The 22,358-nt window shown below is 45.0% G+C and overlaps 1 long non-coding RNA gene across 2 annotated transcripts in view; it reads left to right on the top strand.

Annotated features, from left to right (window-relative positions):
• LOC309363457 overlaps nucleotides 1–22,358 on the top strand; it is a 141,872-nt gene that overhangs the window by 102,333 nt on the left and 17,181 nt on the right. For both annotated transcript variants that reach the window (XR_014165355.1, XR_014165356.1), the window contains one exon: nucleotides 17,610–17,711. This is a non-coding gene — a long non-coding RNA (uncharacterized lncRNA). The remainder of the gene's footprint in view (nucleotides 1–17,609; nucleotides 17,712–22,358) is intronic.

Here is a 22,358-nt window from a genome sequence, read left to right as displayed (position 1 = left end):
GGGCTGCTCTTGTGTGCCAATCCTCCACTGGTGCAATTTGCTCTCTAGGCTTTGCTGGGATTTAAATTGCATTTCCTTCAGTGTTTGCTCTTTCAGAATTGGCAGAGAGGATAGGGAGGGGAAGTCAGAGATTACTTACCATCCTGAGGGCTAAACGGGCAGTGAGAAACTGGCAGCTTTAGTTAATTTTGGCAGCAGTAGGGGCTTCTACACTGGGGCAAAACTGCCTTCTTAGTACAGGAGATTCTGTCAAAAGTCCATCCCTCATCCATTTTGCTGTCCCCATCCCATGAATGAATTATTACTGTTTACACTCGTTATGTCACCTCATACAGGAAAAGGTGTCAGAGAACTTAACAGATAAATGCAATCAGATAAAATTAATTAAATTAAAAACCAGATTTAAAACTGTGTACAATACCAAATTCCTAAAATGCTCACCCAGCGCTATAAGGAGAAACAAGTCCCATCCCACCAACAAATTCAGTATGAAAACTGCTGGCCTGGTGCAGAATGTAAGAACCTTGGGTTTCTTGGTGTGCTTGGGTGTGCTGACATCAACCTGGTCTTAGTCACAGTGGTGTGTCTGCATGTCTTAGCTGTTATTGCTCCTTCTGCTGCTCTGGCCTGCAGACAGGCATGAACAGGGCCAGAAACATCTCAGGGGATAAGCTAGTCTGCCTGTGATCAAGCTAGCAAGAGGGTGATGGGAGCTGTAGTCAAAAACATGCAGGGCATCAGGATGGGGAAGGCTGGGATACGACAAGGCAAGGGGAGGCACAGTGGAGTACCTACTTTTTATGTGAGGCACAGAAACATACTGTGAACGATGGGCAGTGCCTCTAAGGCTGTCTGTACAGACACATGGAGGTACCTCATCCAGAATGGGACTACTGGCCCATCAACTCCTCAAATGTCTACTCTGACTAGTGGCAGCTGTCACAGGTTTTTAAAAATGCTACTTCCCAGCCTAGCTACCTATCAACCAGAAAATGTGAGGATTTATGCCTGGGTCCTTCTTGCAAACTCTTGATCTACCAATGAGCTATACATAGCTCAGCGGTTGTTTTAGAGGAAGGTTTATTATAGAGGAAGGTTGGTCTAGTACTAATGGTCCCCAATAAACCCTGGAAGCAGAGACCTAATCTGTGGCAAATCCAGAACAGATAGGATCAGATTCTCTATCTTAACTCGGCCAGAAGTCACGTCAAAAATAGCTAGTGCAGATGGAAGAAGAGTGATGCATGCAGTCCTGCTGGTACCAGCAGCAGCCTGGAAGCTGCTTGCCATAGGCATTGAGGGGCTGGGCTATCTGTCAGCATCTGCCGTCATTCTGCTGAAGTTTGCTTGCTCTGCTGTAGAGAACAGAAGGAGAATTCATGACATCGCTTTTCCGCTTCCTCTTGAAGAAGCCCTTGTGGTTGTGTAACTCAGTGTGCAAAATACTTCTTGAAGCCAACTTTTCAGATCAAGAAAAACTAAGACAACAGGAGGGGGACAGGCTTTTCAAAGATGTGCCTGGTAGACCAAGAAAAATGAATTTCAAGTCAAGGAAATCTTGCAGAGTGTAACCTGGTGCCAATGACCTGTTGTTTATAGCAGGAAAAGTATGAACTCGTGTCTCAACTAGATGGCAAGGATGGCACCAATACATAAAGATACAAACTATCAAAACAAATACATTCCCCTGAAATCAGTTCCTTGCTTCAAACAGCATAGCATGCTTGTTACATGTTACTTTCTCTTTAAGAGATAGACAGCAAATTGCAGCAGAATTGGTAACTGCCGCCCAGTGCGGACTGCCCGCCCCACTCCCCAGCCACGCTAGGTCTTTTGTTTTTTTGTTGAAGGATGATAAAGTACTGGAAACAGGGATCAAAATAACCTCTGACTTTTCACTCTGTCAAGATCAACACTGATATGCACAAGTGAAGCTTTCATTGCATTGACTGGGTTTGTAGAGTAGCTGGTCTGATGACCACACTAGGACACGGCTAAGGTCAGTTCTGCATCAGTTGGCATGAGAGAGAACAGGGCCACCAAAAGAGGGGGCAGTGGCCTGGGAGAGGGGTTAAACCTCACAGCAGGCAGGGGGAACAACCCCCCCCATAAGACATCACCACAAATGCAAAGAACTCTTTTAAACATTTTTTTATTTCCCAATGTTACACATTTCCTATTTCATGTAAAAAAACTGAGGAAACCCCACTGGGTTTCTCTTTTATAACACAGGAAAGGAGGATCAGCTGAAAAGCTCCAAAAGCTTTTTTATTTATTATTTTAAATCATGGCTTTTAAAATATATTTTTCATAGTTTTGTCATAACTATTCAGAAACTTGCTGCTATTTTGAGGGCACTTTCCAACAGTTGTGGGAAAACCCAGTTTGCATTTGAAAGATGAAGATTATCAGTACTTGCTGCAACAAGGAGAAGGCCCAGTTACACAGATATAGTATTGTTTGCACTGGCCCTAAAACGATACAGAAACAACAGTCCAGCACAAAGTTAGTTACACTTGCAGCCCGATGAGTCACCAGACACCAGCCCATTCAAGGAAACAGGCTTCCATACATCTGCCTCAGGGATCGGGCCATTTCCCCTGGCTTAGTGAGACAAATGTGAGTTGGATTGTTGGACTGGACAAGGGGACAGAGGAAAAGGCTCTCAATGGCTGCTAGCCTCTGCCATAGGCAGCTTGCTTCTGAAGAGCACTTCCCTGAAGCCACAGGAGGGGAGGGGGCTCCTGTGCTCAGGGGACGCTTGCTGGTTTGCCACAGGCCTCCATCTGGGTGGCCGCTGAGGGAACAGGAGACAGAACTCAATGGGCCCTTGGCCTGATCCTGCAGGCTCTTCTTATGGTCTTCCCTTTCCTGCCAAGAATGTGGACGTTTCCTAAGCAATGCCCTTGCGTGATCATGCTTTGGAGTCTTCAATGGCTTTTGAACACTTCATGTCTCCAAGTCATGGATGAAAACCAAGCAAAAGTTTGAGGGCGCACCAGAAGAAAACCCAAAGCATAAGGTGCTCTTTGCCAAAAGAGCCAAAAGAAAATAAGATGGCTTCTGCTTAGTCCTTGGCAAAAACCAGCTTGTGTTAACCGGGGACTCCAGGCTTGTTTCCTTCCCTTGGCCGTAGGAACAGATAGTGCAGAGTGTGTAACAGTATTTTGGCTGGGCAGCTTCCTTGACTTTTGTCTGGACCTGCTAACACCAAGCAGAATGCGTGTTCTGGAAATGCCTCAGAACAAGATCAACATTAAATTCAGCTATTTATTTAGGAGAACTATCAAGTGTCATTGTTGACCTTTAAAAATCCACGACTGAGCAAGGTGGCTTGTCCGCACTATTCTTGTTGCAAAGATGGAAAGACTCCAAAATACATGAGGGCGCATGTTCAGTTCACACTCCATCAATGTTTTGCTCTGCAGTGTTACTAGACTGCTGGCTTAGCAACAAAACAAAGCCAGGGCAATAATTCAGTCTAAACTTACGCAAGTGGGAAGTTTCACATTCTGTTTTCCTTCCTTCTTGTTTTCCCTTTTTCTCCCTGATGGATGATATTGGTCTGGAGTAGATTGCATTTTTAAATGAAAGATGGCAGAAGGTGGGTGAATTCTTTGGTTTCTGGCATTTTTCACTACATTTCTTTCATTTGGTAAATGTCTCTGCAAAGTTACAAACTGAAGGGTACTTTTTTATTAAAAAGTTGAATTTACAGTTCAAGTCCATTGCAGCATTCTTTCGTAAAAAGCTTAAATTGCCATCCTGTCTCTTTCCCTCTGCAGCGTAATGCTGATGTTTGCAACCCCCAGGACAGCTTAGATCGATTTGGCAGGTTCCTATTATTGGTGTGTTGGCCGTAAAACAGTCCAATGCTGTTGATCCCACTGCAAAGTTATAAGCCATTATCCACTTATAAGATAGGAGGGTGAATAATTACCTTTGCCTCTGTCTAATGCAACAAGCACTGCCGTTATCAACCCTCAAACAATTAAGAAGGATCCCTTGGCAGGGTGGCACAGATTCCCTCTGTCTTGCATGAAATGATCTCAAATAGGCCAGAAACTACAGGGCACAATTCATGAACCAAGATCTCAGTTCTGTTAAAATAAAGACTGTCTTGATTGCAAGCATGAAACAGATACTTACTTTGTTTTGCAATCTCTGCTTTTATGTGTTTCTGATGCACTTCAGTTTACTGGCGTACTTTTATCAGAATCTTCCATCCTGATTCCAAAAGTTTTCACCCATGGACACTTGGGGGGCGGGCGGAAGCAAATAACTGTATGTGTGTCTGTGCTCCTATCTGCCTTTTGTGTTCCCTTGGGGTGTGAGGTATTGTTGTCCGTGTTTGCTTGCAGAAAGAGCTACTCTCAGTCTCCATCACTGGATCAGCCTTGTAGTTCAAATTTATTTTCTGCTTGTGTTGCTAGCTGTTTGTGCTGTGACTGTGTGGCTTGTTGTGTAGGATAATTCTTTAGTCTGGCGGGCTACTCTCTGTTGGAGATAAGCAGTGACCCGTGCACAGCGGAATGATGAGAAGTATGAGCCAACATGCTCTATACTACTTTATTTACAGTTCAAAGCTGGTAAGTTACAGAAAAACATTTTCCCTCTGCCGGAGCAGAGAAAGCGTCATCTCTCCTCAAAAGCACGGAGAGAATCACAAAACAGAAACTGCAAAGAACAGGGAAAAACAGGAAACAGGTGTACGTCACATCCAGTCTCCTTTCCCGTGAGAAAAACCCAACAGTACAAACTGAGGAATGTAAACACCTGTCTTGTGACAAGCTCTTCAGCTGCTCAGTGAGGGAAGCAGAAACCAACATCCTCCCCCTTTCTGTGAACATCACTGGGCAGCGTGTTCGTACAATATTAGTACAAACCCAACTTCTGCACATAGGTACAGTGTTGATCCCTTGATACAATCTTGGACAATAAATCAGCAGGAATTTCATTACCTGGCATATAGGACACCGTTACGAGTCCCTTCTGAATACGTTCCCTAGCATGTTGCACCTTCAATTGCAAGTGCTTCGTGCTTTGCTTACAACCTTCAGAATTCAGCAAAGCCAAACATGCTTTGTTGTCCTGGTAAACCTGGATTGGACATTTGACAGGAATTTTCATGTCTTTGCACAATTGTAACAACCATTCACAATCTTTAAGTGAATAAGACAGTGCATTCAGTTCAGCTTCACAAGTACTTAAGCTAACTGTTGTTTGCTTCTTGCATGACCAATCAAATAGACCCTGATTGTACTTATAGCAAACTCCAGACGTACTTTTCCTGTCTGTAGTGTCACTTCCAAAACTTGCATCTGCAAATATCTCAAGACCACCAGACTTCTGATTGTTAAATCTCAGTCTGTAATGCATAGTGCCTTTCAAATACCGCGCTATGCGTTTCAGAGCTTTCCAATCCTTAACAGTAGGATTGTTGACTTGTCTGCTTAGCAAATTACAGCTAACAGCAATGTCTGGTCTTGAACATCTGGCAATGAAGTTAAGCTTGCCTAGTACACTTCTGTACAGTGTAGTGTCAGAAAAAGCTTCTTCAGTGTCATCTACCTGATAACCTGTTACCATCGGTGTGTCTACAGGGTTAGCATCCATTAGGTTTAGCTTGCTTAACACATCAGCAATTTTCCGTGACTGGTGTACTAGAATGTTACCATCTTGATCTCTCTCTATTTCCAGAGATAGGTAGTTGTTTACCTCACCAAGATCTTTCATGTCAAAGTGCTCTTTGAGTTGAGCTAGGGCGTTATTGTACATTGTGACATCTTTCCAAAAGAATAAAAGATCATCAACATAAAACAAACAATACAGTTTCTTTTGCCCCTCCTCTTTGACAAATACACATGGATCAGCTTTCCCTTGCTGAAAACCTAGAGAAAACAATACTTCAGTGAGTTTTGTGTGCCAACACCGTGCACTTTGTTTGAGACCATAAATTGACTTTTTCAGAGCACAAACAAATCCCTGTTTTACCTGTACGCCATCAGGTGGAAGCATATAAAGTTGTTCATTTAGAGATCCGTACAGAAAAGCTGTATTCACATCATGGTGACTAATGTGTAGATTTTCTTCTGCAGCTAGCTTGAGCATAAGCCTAATGCTCTCATACCTCACTGTGGGTGAGTAGGTCTCGTGATAGTCTTCACCTGGTACCTGTGCAAAACCTCTGGCTACCAATCTGGCTTTGTGTCTGACTATCTTGCCATTTTGATCAGTCTTCGCTTTGAAGACCCATTTGCTTCCAAGCAATTTCATTCCTGGAACTACTGGAACTAGGTCCCATGTTTTGTTCCTTTCCAAGGAATCAAGCTCAGCCTTCATGGCATTTAACCATGGCTCAGCTTCCTTTGAATCCAAATCCTGGATTTCTTGGAAACTTGAAGGTTCAAAAACCTTCTTGGAGCTTTTAACAGCTGTTACTGCTATCTTAGCAAACTCATCAGCAAATCTCTTTGGAGGTCTGCCTTTTGTGGCTCTCTGTGACCTGCGAATTAGCCTTAAGTCTTCAACGCTCTCCTCTTCCTTCTTAGGAGAAAAGTGACCTATTGTGAACAATGGTTCCTCCAATTCTTGATCAGAGCTTTCAGAGGGTCGCATAGAGGCTTTCGCACTCTTGAAATCCTCTGAATCATCTGATTCAGTTTCAGACTCAGAATCAGAACCTTCATCAGTGGGTGTGGGTTGTTGTGGTTGCTTTTGACTATCCTCAGTCTCATCACTGTCATCAGGATAACATTGGAAAATTCCCACATTCTCCCCCCACTTGGCATTGTACTCAACACTTCTTGTGAGCTTAATCTCCTTAGAGTCAGTCATCATAATTCTGTAAGACCCTTTCTGATAACCTAGAAAGATACCATGCAAACCACGCTTGTCTAACTTGGAGTTTTGTGGTGAGTGAACCCACATGTCAGAACCAAAAATTTTCATGTGTTTGATGTATGGCTTCTTGCCAAACATCTTCTCATAGGGGGTACAACCAATCGCTGAAGATAACCTGCGATTGTAACTGTAAACAAAACACGAGAGAGATTCGGCCCAATAACTCTCTGGAAGATTTGCATCATGCAGCAAGGTTTTTAACCCTTGAAGCAATGTTTGATTTGCTCGTTCCGCAAGTCCATTCTGCCATGGCGAGCGAGGACTAGACAAATCATGTTGAACTCCTTTCTCAGCCAGAAAAGCTTCAAACTGCTGAGAAGTGAACTCTCCCCCCCGGTCGGTGAAAAGAATCTTAATCTTCTTACCATGCACATTATCCAACCAAGCACAGAATTCCTTGAACCTAGGAAAAGCCTCTGATTTCTGCTTGAGATTGTACACAAAAATATATCTGGAAAATGCATCAATGAGAACCATGAAGTACCTATTCCCACCCAAAGAGGGCGCTAGTGGTCCAACCAAATCAGCATGAATAATTTGGTATGGTTCTGTAGCTTGCCTACTAGACACCTTACCTTTTGCAGCCATTTTCACCTTGTTTGCTGCGCATGCCTTGCACTTCATGTGGTACCTGCAGGGTTTAATAGTCATACCTTCAACCAAGGCAGGCATTTTAGATACTGCCTCAAAATGCAAATGACCAAATTTCCTGTGAAAATCGTGAATACATTCTGCATGCAAACTTTTGTTAGAACCTGCAATGCAACAAGTGTCATCCTGCACAACATCATCATAATACAAAACAAACAAACGACCAACAAATTCAGCATACAATTGATAATCATTTTTCTTGGTGATGATGCATCTATTGTTCTTAAAGGAAACGTCAATCTTCTTCTCAACCAGCTGTCCAACGCTGAGCAGATTATGTTTCGCATCTGGCACATAAAGAACATCCTGTATCGATAAGTCCAAACTGTGAAGAACAACAGTTCCGTAGCCTTTACTGGGGATCGTGTGGCCATCTGCCTGGTGAATCGCACCTTCCTGCGGTGTAAAAGACACGAACAGTCGCTTATCGTTGCACATGTGGTGCGTTGCAGCTGAATCAACAACGAAGAAAGATCTAGACGTCTTCTGGACCTCTGCAACCTCCGCAACCTCTGCAACCTTTGGGGCGTAGCGTGAGACCATTGCCTTGTGCTGCGTTGTCCTGGACACCGGACCTTTGCCTTTGCTCTGGCCTTTTCCACGCGATGAGCTTCCACTGCGCTGCTCTGTCTTGGCCCTGGGATATTTGCATTCCCTCTTCATACGGCCTAGACGTCCACACGAGTAGCATTTCACTGCCTTCAAAGCTTTGGCGCCATCTGGTGGTTCCACTGCACTGCGGGATGACGACTGTGAAGTCTCCCCCTTGTTGATGCAGCTAGCACCCCGCCGATCTGCTTCACTCTGAATCATGGCAGTATCACAAGCTACTGTGAGTTGAGCATTTGGCTGATGAGTGGTATCAAATTCCCCACTTGCCTCATCCAGCCTTCTGCAGCTAGCCATCACTGCTGCTTTAAATCAAGCTGCTGTATACATGCTGCTTCTGTGTACAGCTGCTTCAATCCAAAGGCAATCTCAAAACAGCCTCTGCCTTTGAGCCTGCGCCTTTCTGTATGCTACGTTGCTTATCTGCAGCTGTTTCAAACTGCATTCCAAAAGCAAGCTCAAAAGTGAAAGTCCCCAAGTGCTTTCTCTATGCTGTGCTAAATTCTTGCTGCGTCATAGAGCTGCAGCTGCACTTTACTTTCGTTTTCCCCCAGCATAGCGTCCCTTTGAGCCATTTGCCTGTGCCGCGGCAAAACCGGCTATTAAAAGTTCAAAGTCCAGCCATAAAGCCATTAATTAGAAGCTGGCAGGCTGCCCGGAGCAGTAGCACATACCTTCATCAATCATTTTGACGCGCAGAGCAGATACCTTGCGATCCGTGCCTCTGCCGCTGTTCCGATCCTCTTTGCTCCTTTGTTCCTTTGCCAGGAGCCCGACTTCTGAAGTGCATCCTCAAAACACTGCATTTTTCTGGGCCCGGAACCAAATGTTGGAGATAAGCAGTGACCCGTGCACAGCGGAATGATGAGAAGTATGAGCCAACATGCTCTATACTACTTTATTTACAGTTCAAAGCTGGTAAGTTACAGAAAAACATTTTCCCTCTGCCGGAGCAGAGAAAGCGTCATCTCTCCTCAAAAGCACGGAGAGAATCACAAAACAGAAACTGCAAAGAACAGGGAAAAACAGGAAACAGGTGTACGTCACATCCAGTCTCCTTTCCCGTGAGAAAACCCAACAGTACAAACTGAGGAATGTAAACACCTGTCTTGTGACAAGCTCTTCAGCTGCTCAGTGAGGGAAGCAGAAACCAACACTCTCTACCATCCATTCTTGTGTAGTAGAACAAAGTAATCTTTGCTACCATATTGCCTACCCACCTCAGCTCTTTCCTCCTTTCTTCCTGTACCAGCAAAGTAGCTCAGTTGGCAGAGCAGGAAACTCTTAATCTCACAGTCATGGGTTCAAGCCCCACTTGGGCAAAAGATTCTTGCATTGCAGAGGGTGGAATTAGATGGCCCTCATGGACCACTGCCTTGCCGTGGCAAAGGGGCTTGAATAACTCAGAGAAGCTATGAACCATGCCGAGCAGGGCACCCAAGATGGACAGGTCATAGTGGAGAGTTTGACCAAATGTGATCCACCTGGAGGAGGAACCGGCAAGCCACTCCAGTATCCCTGCCAAGAAAACTCCATGGACAAAGGCAACAGGCATATAAAAGTTATGACGCTGGAAGATGAGCCCCTCAGGTCGGAAAGCGTCCAACATGCTACTGAGGAAGAGCGGAGGACAAGTCCAAGTAGATTCAGAGCTGATGAAGCGGCTAGGCCAAAGCCGATAGGTCGCTCAGTTGCGGATGTGCCTGGAAGCGAAAGGAAAGTCCAATGCTGTAAAGTCTGTACTTAACCTGAAACTGTTCTTAACCTGAAGCACCACTAATGGGGCCTCCCACTGCTGCCACGCTGCCGGAGCATGATTTCTGTTCTCATCCTGAAACAAAGTTCTTAACCCGAGGTACTATTTCTGGGTTAGTGGAGTCTGTAACCTGAAGCGTATGTAACCCGAGGTACCACTGTTATTGAAATACATACTAAGATCAGTTCAGAATCAAATTAATGGCAACCATTGGGCTAGAGCTCCATGAAGATTACAGAAGTAGAGAGAGGGTCAGACTGTGCCTTGGCCAAAGGCCTGGTGGAACAGCTTTTACATTTTCATCCCACCTTTCTACCAAGGAGGCATAGATCCTTGCTCCATCACCACCAATTTAGGGTGGGATGGTGAAGAAGAGGACTGGGATCCTGAGTTTAATCGTTGTGTGGAATAGGGGGTTCCTGGAGGGGTAGCTTGTTCTGGCCACTCTACCATTTCCTGTGAGGTGTCTTTAGGCTGAGATTGGTCCAAATTCACCTAGCGAGCTTAATGGCAAGGGGGTCTCCTGGGTCCTACTAGTACCACTATGCCACACTGGATCACTGGATGTAGAAGACCCGAAACAATCTGTACCCAGTGGTTCAAGGCTACATGTTTTATTAAGAGGTGTATCGTTTTATACATATGATATTTGAAGAGCAAGATTTATTTGGGCTGACATTAAGAAGGGGGGGGTGGGGTGAGGGACGGCATCTATGCATCTCAGAACTACAACACATGTGCCACGGTTGCAATACCATGTTTGGGACAACTTTTAAATAACGGCTGAGCCAAAAGAAAGTAAAGCCATGATTTGAATTTTCAAATGGTAGCCGGGGGCTAGCTCGGTTAGTTGCTTTTCCATTCCAAATGTCCCTGAACATACTTCAAATGAGAACAAAACACGCCAGGGATATGGTCAAGCTAGATTTTTTTTGTACGGAGGAGCATTCAAGTAGGCAAGTTCCCGTGTGCAGTGTGAAAGTGATACAATCTAGATTTATCAGCTCAGTGAGAACTCTTTCTTGATATATAGCTAGGAATGGTCAAAAGGTCACCATCCTCTCACCTTACCCTGACTTGCCGCATTGGCCATCCCCTCAGAATGGACATGAAGGTAAGACTGAGTGAGGGGACGTGAGACCCAGGTTCTCTTTCATGGCTTAAAGCAAAGAGCCAGAAAGCAGCCTGCCATTTTCTACATTCAGCCTGCCGCTACCCTGATCTGGCATGACAAATTGGCATTCCCAGTGTGGCAGCAAAGTAATCAGACTGTGACAAATGGTTTACTTAGAGCAATTTGTTTTCATTTTACTGAAAATTTCCGCAGTCTTAACAAAAGGATTCTCTTTCTTTCTTTCTTTCTTTCTTTCTTTCTTTCTTTCTTTCTTTCTTTCTTTTTCTTCAAATCATGTTTGAACACTGCTAAAAAATGAATGTCTAGTAAACCTGGTCTGTTTTGTGGAGGTGGGTAGCTTTAAAAACCTATTTGTATGTTTGTATGCACTCATCTTGCTTTAATGGCCGAGGGAGCCGGTGTACAGCTTCCGGGTCATGTAGCCAGCATGACTAAGCCGCTTCTGGCAAACCAGAGCAGCGCACGGAAACGCCGTTTACCTTCCCGCCGGAGCGGCACCTATTTATCTATTTGCACTTTGACGTGCTTTCAAACTGCTAGGTTGGCAGGAGCAGGGACCGAGCAACGGGAGCGCATCCTGTTGTGGGGATTCGAACCGCCGACCTTCTGATCAGCAAGCCCTAGGCTCTGGTTTAACCCACAGCGCCACCCACGTCCTTATACTAGCTGCGTTAATAGACCAAGACACACTATTACTGAAATGTATTGAGAATTCACATGTTACAATAAATCATTTTATCATTATTATTAATGAGTAAGGCCACCTGAACTGCAGGGTCTGGCGTGCCTTGGGATAGAAGTATATTTTAACAATTAGCTTCCACACACAAATACTTCAGGTCTGCTCTGCAAATCGTTTATTTAAAGTTATTACCCATCCTGGTGGTAGCAATAGGTTAAAAGATGTGAAATTTCCAAATAAAATCAGATTTCAGAGAGCTGAAACATGTCTAACGATAATCCTACCTTCCCTGTTTCCCCTCACTTTACTGCAGTCACCCAAAGCTGTCCCAAATTAAAAGTTGTAAGTTGTTTGGACTGCATAACTTTAGGTTATTCTTTGTTTGGAGGCTATTTACAGTTACCATCTTTCCATATTTTTTGTTCTCAAACAGTAATAGTTCAGAAACCAAGCAGGTTATTTTAAATATAGCCAGGATGATTCCCTCCCCTATCGGCTAAATCATTCCACACTCATGAATAATTCAAGTCTCTTCTGCCATTTCGTTTCCGACTCTCCCAAAGTCAGCTTTAGTTATTTCGAATGCATTTGTACTCTCTTCAGAATTTCCATCAATGTAATGAATATGTTAAGAGGCACAAAACTGATCATTGGGATTCTCTGCATTTTATTTCTAGTGAGCATTTTGGCTTCGCCCCAAAGACCGCACTCTGTGTGTAGAGAGCCCTTCTGCCCATCCAGACCCAGTGCGCCCAGAACGCCAAGCCAAGCCGTGTCTCAGCACAAAGGCGCCACGTGGGGCCTCCTGCTTTGCTCCTCCTCTGCTCCTGCTGCCCTTGAGCCAGGGTCTCGCTTCAGGCTGGGGCACACTTCCCCAGGGGAAACCTCTCTTTAGCACCCAATGGGAGCAAACTGCAATCGGGGTTTCTCCAGGTTGACATTTGCTCCAATTTAGCGTTAAAGAGCTGGTTTTCCCTGAGAAAGGAGCAGGACAAACAGAAGACTTCTTGGGCTCATGCCTAGAAAGCCAGGTTCAAGCGGAAAACCACTCAGATCCATGTTTTCTAGGCAGGAGACAAGTCTGGACGAGCCCTTAATGTTATGTCTGGCCCAAGCTCATTTTTGAACTCACCCCACAAATCTAAAAAGCAAATAATGTTCTCTTTGGGAGGCCACAGATTTGCTTGTTCACACTAATCCAATGTTTTGGCTTCCAATGTGTTACGTGCAAACTGGGTCACAATGGCCTGAGATGTGTGCTTTCAGGGCCCACCCTATTCCTGCCACCTTAATCTGTTTGGAGTGTTTTCGATTCTGAATTTTAAATTGTTGTAAGCAGCCCGGGGACTTGCTGGTGCAGGTCAGCTAATAAATGTAATCATCACCATCACCAGCTCAATTATTTCTCCCAACCAGGGCAGGATCCTCCCTGAAAACGCTGCTCTGGAGGGACAGCCAACCTCTAGGGCCTGTTCTCAGGGGCACTAGAAGGCCATCAGCAACCTTTCGCCCTGTGTGAGTGGAAGCACCTCAGAGTAGTGGCGTAGCGTGGGGGGTGCCAGGGGTGCCGGCCGCACCGGGCGCAACATCTGGGGGGGCGCGAGTCCAGAGGGAAGGGACAAGTTCCTTCCTCCGCCGGGCTCCCCGCCGCCGCCGCCGCTGTGCTCCACTCACTGCTCGCAGGAGGAGCAGCCGCTGCCTGGCCGGGCACGGGCAGCCTCCGCACCCCGTCGCCGCCGCCATCCCCTCGGCCCAGCCACAGGCGGCGGCTGCTTCTGCCGACTGGGAGGGAGGAGAGCTCCGAGGGGCCTCGCCGCACCCTGCGCTCCCCAAAACCCTCCGAGAGGAAGCCGGCGGGCGGGCGAGGGTCTCCCGGCGGAAGGGGGCGCCGCTGGCTCCGGCTCTCAGCGCAAGTCTCAGCCGCGGGGGGGGGGGCGAGGACGGAGTGCGGCTGGAAGCCCCCGGACCCGGCCGGGAGGAGGAGAGGCGCTCGCCAAGCCCGGATCTGGAGCGCCTCGGAGCGCGGACTCCACCTACAGCCCAAGGAGAGGAGGGGGCGGGGAGGCGCCCGAGGGGAGGGGGCTTCGGCTGCCTCGGCTCGCGGGGGCTCCGCAAATAATAAATTTAATAAATTCCTGCTGAGCCTTAAGGGGGGGGGTCCTTGGCTCCTTCGCTCGCCCCCAGCCCCAGTGGCGTAGCGTGGGGGGTGCAGGAGGGCCGGCCGCAACATCTGGGGGGGGGCGCGCTCGCACTCGAGTGCTAAAATCCACGGGTTAGGGGGCGCAAATTACTTGCCTTGCCCCGGGTGCTGACAACCCACGCTACGCCACTGCCTCAGAGTGCAACCTTTGTAGTCCCGCTTACATCCAGCGGTTTGAATCAGTGGCAATGCATCTGTGCATGTTTGCACCCCCACCTCATATGGTCCTTCTGGCAGCATTTGAGGAGCATTATTCTTAAAGTCTTTTTGAAGGAAATATCATGTGTAGAACCACAGAACAGCCTCCCACTGCCCCAGCCTTCTCATTTGAGGACAGTAATAAACAAGGAAACCACATTGTGCAATGCTACATGGGGATAAAGGTAAAGGTAAAGGTACCCCTGCCCGTACGGGCCAGTCTTGACAGACTCTGGGGTTGTGCGCCCATCTCACTCAAGAGGCCAGGGGCCAGCGCTGTCTGGAGACACTTCCGGGTCACGTGGCCAGCGTGACATCGCTGCTCTGGCGAGCCAGAGCCGCACACGGAAACGCCGTTTACCTTCCCGCTGGTAAGCGGTCCCTATTTATCTACTTGCACTCGGAGGTGCTTTCGAACTGCTAGGTTGGCAGGCGCTGGGACCGAGCAGCGGGAGCGCACCCCGCAGCAGGGATTCGAACCGCCGACCTTTCGATCGGCAAGTCCTAGGCGCTGAGGCTTTAACCCACAGCGCCACCCGCGTCCCCGCTACATGGGGATATAATCCCACAAATCCCTTTTTCCTTGAACATTTTGGTTCCATTATCAGCTCCTTTCTCACCATACTGGCAAATGTCACCATAACAGCTTATAAATTGTGTGGGACAAAGCTTGTGTTATTTGCTAACACAACAAAATGAGTTAACAGAGGCCATTACTGCAAGAAGGGTTTCTAATATATCAGCAAACATGATAATGCAATGGAAAATTACTGGTACTAATTTGACCTCCAGAAATACACTAAATAGAATATTTGACTCACGGTTGCACTGAATAATTTATCTGCAGATGAAATCTGAGGCTTTTGCATAACCTGCTGGTGGTTTGTTGTTTGGGATGTTTTTATTGTCTATGCATCTCTATTAATCTGACTGATGTAGGCGGTTTCAGATTGTTGATATTTGTCTAAGTGTCTAAAATAAGTGTCTAGAATAAGTTAGATTTACAACTTCATAGCAAGATATTCACAGCTATGTAAAACCATGTGAGGAAATTATTTATTCAAGTCCAAGTCCAAGTCCTGAGAGCATTGCATAGATAAAATTGTAGAAATTCAAAAATAAGGAAATGGAATTAATTCACTACTGCTTACTGGGCCAGACGCCTGCCAACCTAGCAGTTCGAAAGCACCTCCGGGTGCAAGTAGATAAATAGGGACCGCTTACCAGCGGGAAGGTAAACGGCGTTTCCGTGTGCAGCTCTGGCTCGCCAGAGCAGCGATGTCATGCTGGCCACGTGACCCGGAAGAGTCTCCGGACAGCGCTGGCCCCTGGCCTCTTAAGTGAGATGGGCGCACAACCCCAGAGTCTGTCAAGACTGGCCCGTACGGGCAGGGGTACCTTTACCTTTACCTTACTGGGCCAGATCTTTAAGGGGGGGGGAAAGGACCCAGACTCTCTTGACCGCTTTCCTCCAAGTTGTCAGCCATCAGGTCCTCCAGCAACCCACTCGTTCTTCCATTTGGGACTACTGCTGGATCCACTGCTGTTGCTTGAGGCTCAGCTGGGCTCGGTGGAACCAAGTGCCTTCCATCAGCTTGGGCTAGTGGCCCAGTTGCACCCGATCTGTTATCTGTCCTGTCGGTACCACCAGGTTAGATTACTGAAACACGTTATATGCAGGATTGCCTCTGAAGAAAGTTTGGAAACTTCAGCTGGTGCAGAATTCAGTGGCCAGGTTGCTCACCAGGGCAAGACGGGTTGAGAGTATAATGCCATTTCTGGCCTCTGTGGTCAAGGCTTTGACCCTGATAGGAGGCAGCGCCTGGGAGCTCCTTGGTGGAGCTGAGTAGCACTTGGCCAGAGCAGAAAGCATCACCTGACAAATGGGGAACAGAGCTTGGCTAGGAGGAGAGATGGGTGAGGTCTCCCCCAAACTCACATTGGATTAACCAGGAAAGGAGACTCTTCCCATCTAGATCATTCCTGGGAGTCCTGAGGAGGACTGCTTACCACATGGGGAGTCCCCAGGCTTGGGAAACCAGCATGCTATTAATCAGGACAACTGAGCAATGACGAGGGAGGAGGAGTGGAAGGGGACAAACCTCCTTCTTGACACTCCCATGCCAGCTGCTCCCTGACACTTGCCAAAGAAAGGAAAGGGGCTGCTGTGAAGGCGTTGTAGGATGGTGGGTGCTTGTGCTTGTGCACGAAAGAGCATGAAATATAAGGATGATCCTTAAATATAACTAGGTGTCCATTTGATTGGATTTGGGTCATTAGCTAGATTTTCTAGGCCCTAAAACTCAGTTGAACTCTGCAAATATTTATTTTATCTATTTATTTAACAAAATATACATATTTGTAAATTTAAAAGGCTAAGCACTTTACAAAGAATATGAAATGAATGCAAAACTGCTGTCAGAGCTGCCTCCAGGTCCCAGCTCACAGAGGACCAACGCTAGCCGGTTGTAATGTACAAAAGTCTTTATTGAAGTTCAGTTTCCATTTACAAGCCGCAGCGTGCAGCTCTACGTCTAGAACCTAGACCGGCGAAGCTCTGTCTGAGTCTCCGCCCCCTATACACCAGTTTAAGACCCTGGCCTTACTCCACCTCTTCCGTTGTTCATTCCTCCTCTGGGTCCGTCTGCCCCCCGGGGTCTCCTCCTTCCTGGACTCCTCTGACGCTGACCCCCCTGACTCTTGTCCCTCCTTTCGGCGGGCTTTAGGACCTGGTTCCCTATCCGGGCTACCTGCTGTGCCGCTCGCCTGTACATTTGAACTTGGCGCGCGCGCCCAGTGGGCAACCTTCCTCTTGACCGTTTCCGCGCTCTCAGGTGGAGCCGTGGTCAATCCTGACTCATCTCCTCTCGCTGGTGGTGAACACCCTGGTCCCGATACCTGGGACTCCTCCCCCCCACTGCGCTCTGGTGGGGAAGCTGGTCCTGATTTCCAACTGCTGCTCTCTGAGTCCCCGCTGGCCCCTTCCTTCTGGGGTGTCCCCCTTGGCATCCCCCTTGCCCTGGCCATAGACGCCCCCTTCTGTGAATCTTCCGATTCGCTGGAGAGACTCAGGGAATCCCTCGGACCACTGTCATCGCCTACGCTCCCCTCGGATTCCTCCCCCTCGCTCTCCATTTCCTCCCTCTCCTGTGCCTCTGCTCCTGAGCCCCTGACAACTGCCAATAAAAAATAGAAGTTAAAAACAAGTTTTTAATTTAAAATAGAAATAAAATCAACAGGTAAAATTATACATTTAAACAAAAATTACAGATTAAAATGTACGTCAACTTTACATGGCTGGGTAGGTTTCCTAAGCAGAAAGATTTTTTGCAAGTGTTGAGAAGAACAGATGAAAGGTGACTATCTAATGCCAATATGAGAACCAGTCCTCCACATGAGCCACAATACGGCTTCATGGCTCACTTCAAGCAAAGCAGGAGCAAGAACCACATTCATTTTCCTTTTTCACTTTCAGTAAAAAATTCCAAGAAGACCATACAATCCAATTATTACAGAGGAAGAAATATTTGAAATGGAAGTAAAGAAAACTAATCTCTTGTTTGAGATGGAAACAATGGTGAGTTGGTTCCTGTACGTATAGCATATCTGTGTGTGGTCAATAAGGATGTATGTTGTCTGAGAGTAAGTTTCACTGAATTCAAGGGGATTTACTTCCAAGTTAACCTGGTTAGGATTGCAGTCTTAGTGGATAGAGGCCACCTTTGGCAAGAGGCAACACTTTAAAATCAGGGGAGCAGGCAGAGGGCCGCCTTGGTAGTGGTGCCCACCCTGTGAACTGCCCTCCCATCGGGTGTTAAGAAGATGAGTAATTGTATAGAGAAGCTTCTTAAGGTTTAATGTTTTACAATGTTTGTATATTTATATGCTGGAAGCCGCCTAGAGTGGCTGGGGCAACCCAGTTAGATAGGTGGGGTACAAACCATAAATTATTTATTATTATACATCAACAACTTTGTAAATAACAAACTGCAAAGCAATTTTTGTATCTGTTTACATATAAGATGTGCATAGTTTTGGTTTTCTTTTTATTTATTTTTTAAAAAAAAACTGCTTGTGGAGAAGAAGCATAAAAAACTTTAAAAAGTGAGTCTCTGCCACAATGTGTATGGCTAGCTGGAAGGAAATCCACTTGATAGCCTGTTTTCAACAGAATCCTCCAACATCCCTATAGTTAGAGAATCGGTGTCTAATATACAACATTCAGTAATCTAGGATGCAGGCCATGGCATTTAAGATGGAAATCAGTTCCTGCGGAAGAATTATGCAGTTTGCAAATGTTTGTAAATGCCAGTCCCAACAGGCCACCATTGTTTTTATAATATTAAAATGCATTGCTTTCAGAAGCTACAACGTCCACTTGTTGCTACAAAAGAATAGTCATTCAATTGACCTCATTGATTTTGATATTTAAGAATATTAAGGCTCCAAATTGCATATCCTGCTTCTAAACCATTCAGCACTGGCTTCTTGTGCTTTCATATTGTGAAACTGGACCTGCACAGCTACTGTGCATCATTGCCTAATCTAGAAGGCTTTCTTTAAAGCCTTGGGAAAGATTGCTTTCTTATAGCCAAGTTTGAACTTTGAATGAGCCCTCTATTAAGGCTCATCAAACTGCTTTTGCAACATGTTGAAGCAGCAAACCCAGGACAAAATTGCCACGAGGTTCTGAGCAGGTGGCTCCAACTACTCTGAAGGATTTGGGGCAGGGCAATTAATATATGTAACACATCAGTTTTGTGCTGAGAGCCAGTTACAAAACTTGTTTGTTTCCTAGCTAGTAAATAAAGGCAGGTAAAGGGTTATTTACTCTGAATTGGTTGAGTGGGAGAGTACAGTCAGCATTAATGACATGCGTGCATTTGGAGAGAAAAATCAAATGTAGGATTGGGATTAATAAACACCAACCTTTTCTTTGCATCACTAAATATCAAACTTTGCAATCTTTATTTTTTTCCCCTTATGATATTTTATTAGGTTTTTTCCATACAAATGCATATTTAACAAACAAAATAAATTTCGTAACATTCTTTCCTTCTATCATTCTATTGTGGACTCCCTCACGTCTCCCGCTTCCACTTTCATCATTACAAACAAATTTTTCCAAGCAAATTATCATCTTGTTTATGGTCCTAAATCCAATATTTATGTTACACTCAGATATGAAATTGTAATTTAGTGGTAGACAGTTATTTCTACTCTGACTTCCTTGTTATGATTCAACCAAATTATAATACTTTTGCAAATAAATCTTGAATTTCTTCCAGTCTTCTTCAACCCTCTCCTCTCCCAGGTCACGGATTCTGCCCGTCATCTCGGCTAGTTGCATGTAGTCCATCAGCTGCATCTGCCATTCTTCCAGTGTGGGTAGATCTTGGGTTTTCCAGTTCTTAGCGATAAGTATCCTTGCCGCCGTTGTAGCATACATAAAAAATGTTCTGTCCTTCTTTAACACGTTCTGGCCTACCATGCCCAGAAGGAAGGCCTCTGGTTTCTTGGTAAAGGTATATTTAAGCACCATTTTTAATTCATTATATATCATTTCCCAGAATGCCTTCACTCTAGGACAGGTCCACCAGAGGTGAAAGAATGTTCCTTCATTTTCCTTACACTTCCAACATTTATTATCAGACGAATGGTATATTTTAGCCAATTTCACTGGGGTCATGTACCATCTATACATCATTTTCATTACATTTTCCTTCAGAGCATTACATGCTGTGAAGTTCAGCCCAATGGTCCATAACCTTTCCCAGTCCTCAAACATAATGTTATGCCCAATATCCTGGGCCCACTTTATCATAGCCGATTTAACCATTTCGTCTTGTGTGTTCCATTTCAGCAGCAAGTTATACATTTTTGAAAGTACCTTAGTCTTAGGTTCTAACAATTCTGTTTCCAATTTCGATTTCTCCACCTGGAATCCTAACTTTTTATCATTCTTAAACACTTCTTTAATCTGAGCATAGTGTAACCAGTCTCGCACTTTATCTTTCATTTTCTCTAAACTCTGCAGTTTCCAATTGTCTCCATCTCTTTCTAGTATTTCCCAATATTTTGGCCAATTGGCCTCCATATTAGGTCTTTTTCGGGCCTTAGCCTCCAAGGGTGACAGCCACCTCGGTGTTTTGTTCTCTAATAAGTCTTTGTATCTTGTCCAGACATTAAATATTGCTTTTCTGACAATATGGTTCTTAAAGACCTTGTTAATCTTAACCTTATCGTACCATAAATATGCATGCCATCCAAATGCATTGTTAAAACCTTCCAAATCCAGCACGTCCGTGTCCTCAAGAAGTAGCCAATCTTTTAGCCAGCAGAAAGCTGTGGCTTCATAATACAACTTTAAGTCTGGCAGGGCAAAGCCCCCTCTTTCTTTTGCGTCCGTTAATATCTTAAACTTAATTCTGGGCTTTTTGCCCTGCCAGACAAATTTAGAGATATCTTTCTGCCACTTCCGGAAGCACTCCGTTTTGTCTACAATCTGCAGTGTCTGAAACAAAAACAACATTTTTGGCAATACATTCATCTTGATAGCATCTATTCGACCTAACAATGAGAGTTTTAATTTTGACCAGCTATCCAAGTCTCTCTTAATTTCAGACCAACATTTTTCATAGTTATGTTTAAACAGACTCAGATTTTTTGCTGTTATGTTTACCCCTAGGTATTTGACTTTCTTGACCACAGTTAACTCTGTCTCTCTCTGAAACCGTTCCGACTCAATATCTGTCAAGTTCTTTCCCAACACCTTAGTTTTTTGCTTATTTAGTTTAAATCCCGCCACCCGACCAAAGTCTTGAATTAGTTGTAGTACTCTTTTCGTACTAGATTCTGGCTCCTGTAATGTCAAAACTAGGTCATCTGCAAACGCTTTAAGTTTATATTGTTTCGCTCCGACCTGTATCCCTTCCACCAACCTGTCCCCTCTAATCATGTTCAAGAGCACTTCCAGGACCGAAATAAATAATAACGGGGAGATCGGACAGCCTTGTCGTGTTCCTTTTTCAATTTTAAACTCTTCTGTAACCACATTGTTAACTATCAATTTAGCCTTTTGTTCTGAATATATTGCATCAATCCCATTCTCAAATCCCCGGCCCACTCCCATTTCTTTTAAATTCCCCTTCATAAACTTCCAGGATATGTTGTCAAAGGCCTTCTCCGCATCTATAAAGATTAAAACAGCTTTAGTATTTATGTCTGTTTGTAGAAGCTCCAATATATCTATAATGTTCCTTGTGTTAGCAGACATATGTCTACCTGGGAGAAAGCCTGCCTGGTCTTTATGAATTACTTTGTTTAAAACCCTCTTGAATCTACTTGCCAAAACGTCTGCGAATATTTTGTAATCCACATTTAAAAGGGAGATGGGACGGTAGTTCTTAAGCTGTGTCTTTTCAGTTTCTGATTTTGGTATCAATGTGATGAAAGCTTCCTTCCACGATTCTGGCGCCTTCTTCCCCTCTAGAATTTCATTGCTGACCTCCATCAGTGGTTGTATCAAGTAGTCTTTCAGTATCTTATAGTACTTGGAGGTCAGCCCGTCTGGTCCTGGTGATTTGCCCTGTTTCATGTTCTGGATGGCCTGCTCAATCTCTTGTCGTGTTATTTTGCCATTCAAGATTGATCTGTTTTCTTCTGACAATTTTGCCAGTCCATTTGTCTCTAAGAATTGTTTAATCTCAGTTTCATCTTGTGGCCCTTGAGTGTATAATTTTTTGAAATATCTCTGGAAACACTTTCTAATCTCTCCGGGGTTCTGGATACATCTTCCTTCAATCTCTAAATTTGTCACTGTATTCAACTTTTGTCTCCTCTTCAGCTGCCAAGCTAGCAGTTTTCCACATTTATTAGCCGACTCAAAAGTTTTTTGTTTCATTAATTTAATTTTCCATTCTATTTCCTGGTTTATCAGTTTAGAATATTGTGCTTGGTAAAGTTTAATTTCTCTCAGAATCGGCTGGGACTTCGGGTTGGATCTTAGCTTCTTCTCTAACTCCTTAATTTTTTCCAGAATTTTATCTTTCCTTTCATTTTGTTTCCTTTTCTTTACCGTATTCTGTTGTATCAGGAACCCCCTCATCACGGCCTTACTTGCGTCCCAGATAGTTCTTTTTTCCACTGTGGTGTTCATGTTGATCTCGAAATAATCCTTTAAAGCTTTTTGGGCCTTCTTAGTGATCTCCTGATCTCTAAACAG

The sequence above is a fragment of the Podarcis melisellensis genome (genome assembly GCF_964234715.1).
Source record: "Podarcis melisellensis genome assembly, chromosome: 1".
Lineage (NCBI taxonomy): Eukaryota > Metazoa > Chordata > Lepidosauria > Squamata > Lacertidae > Podarcis > Podarcis melisellensis.
This window is presented reverse-complemented; position numbering and strand designations above follow the sequence as displayed.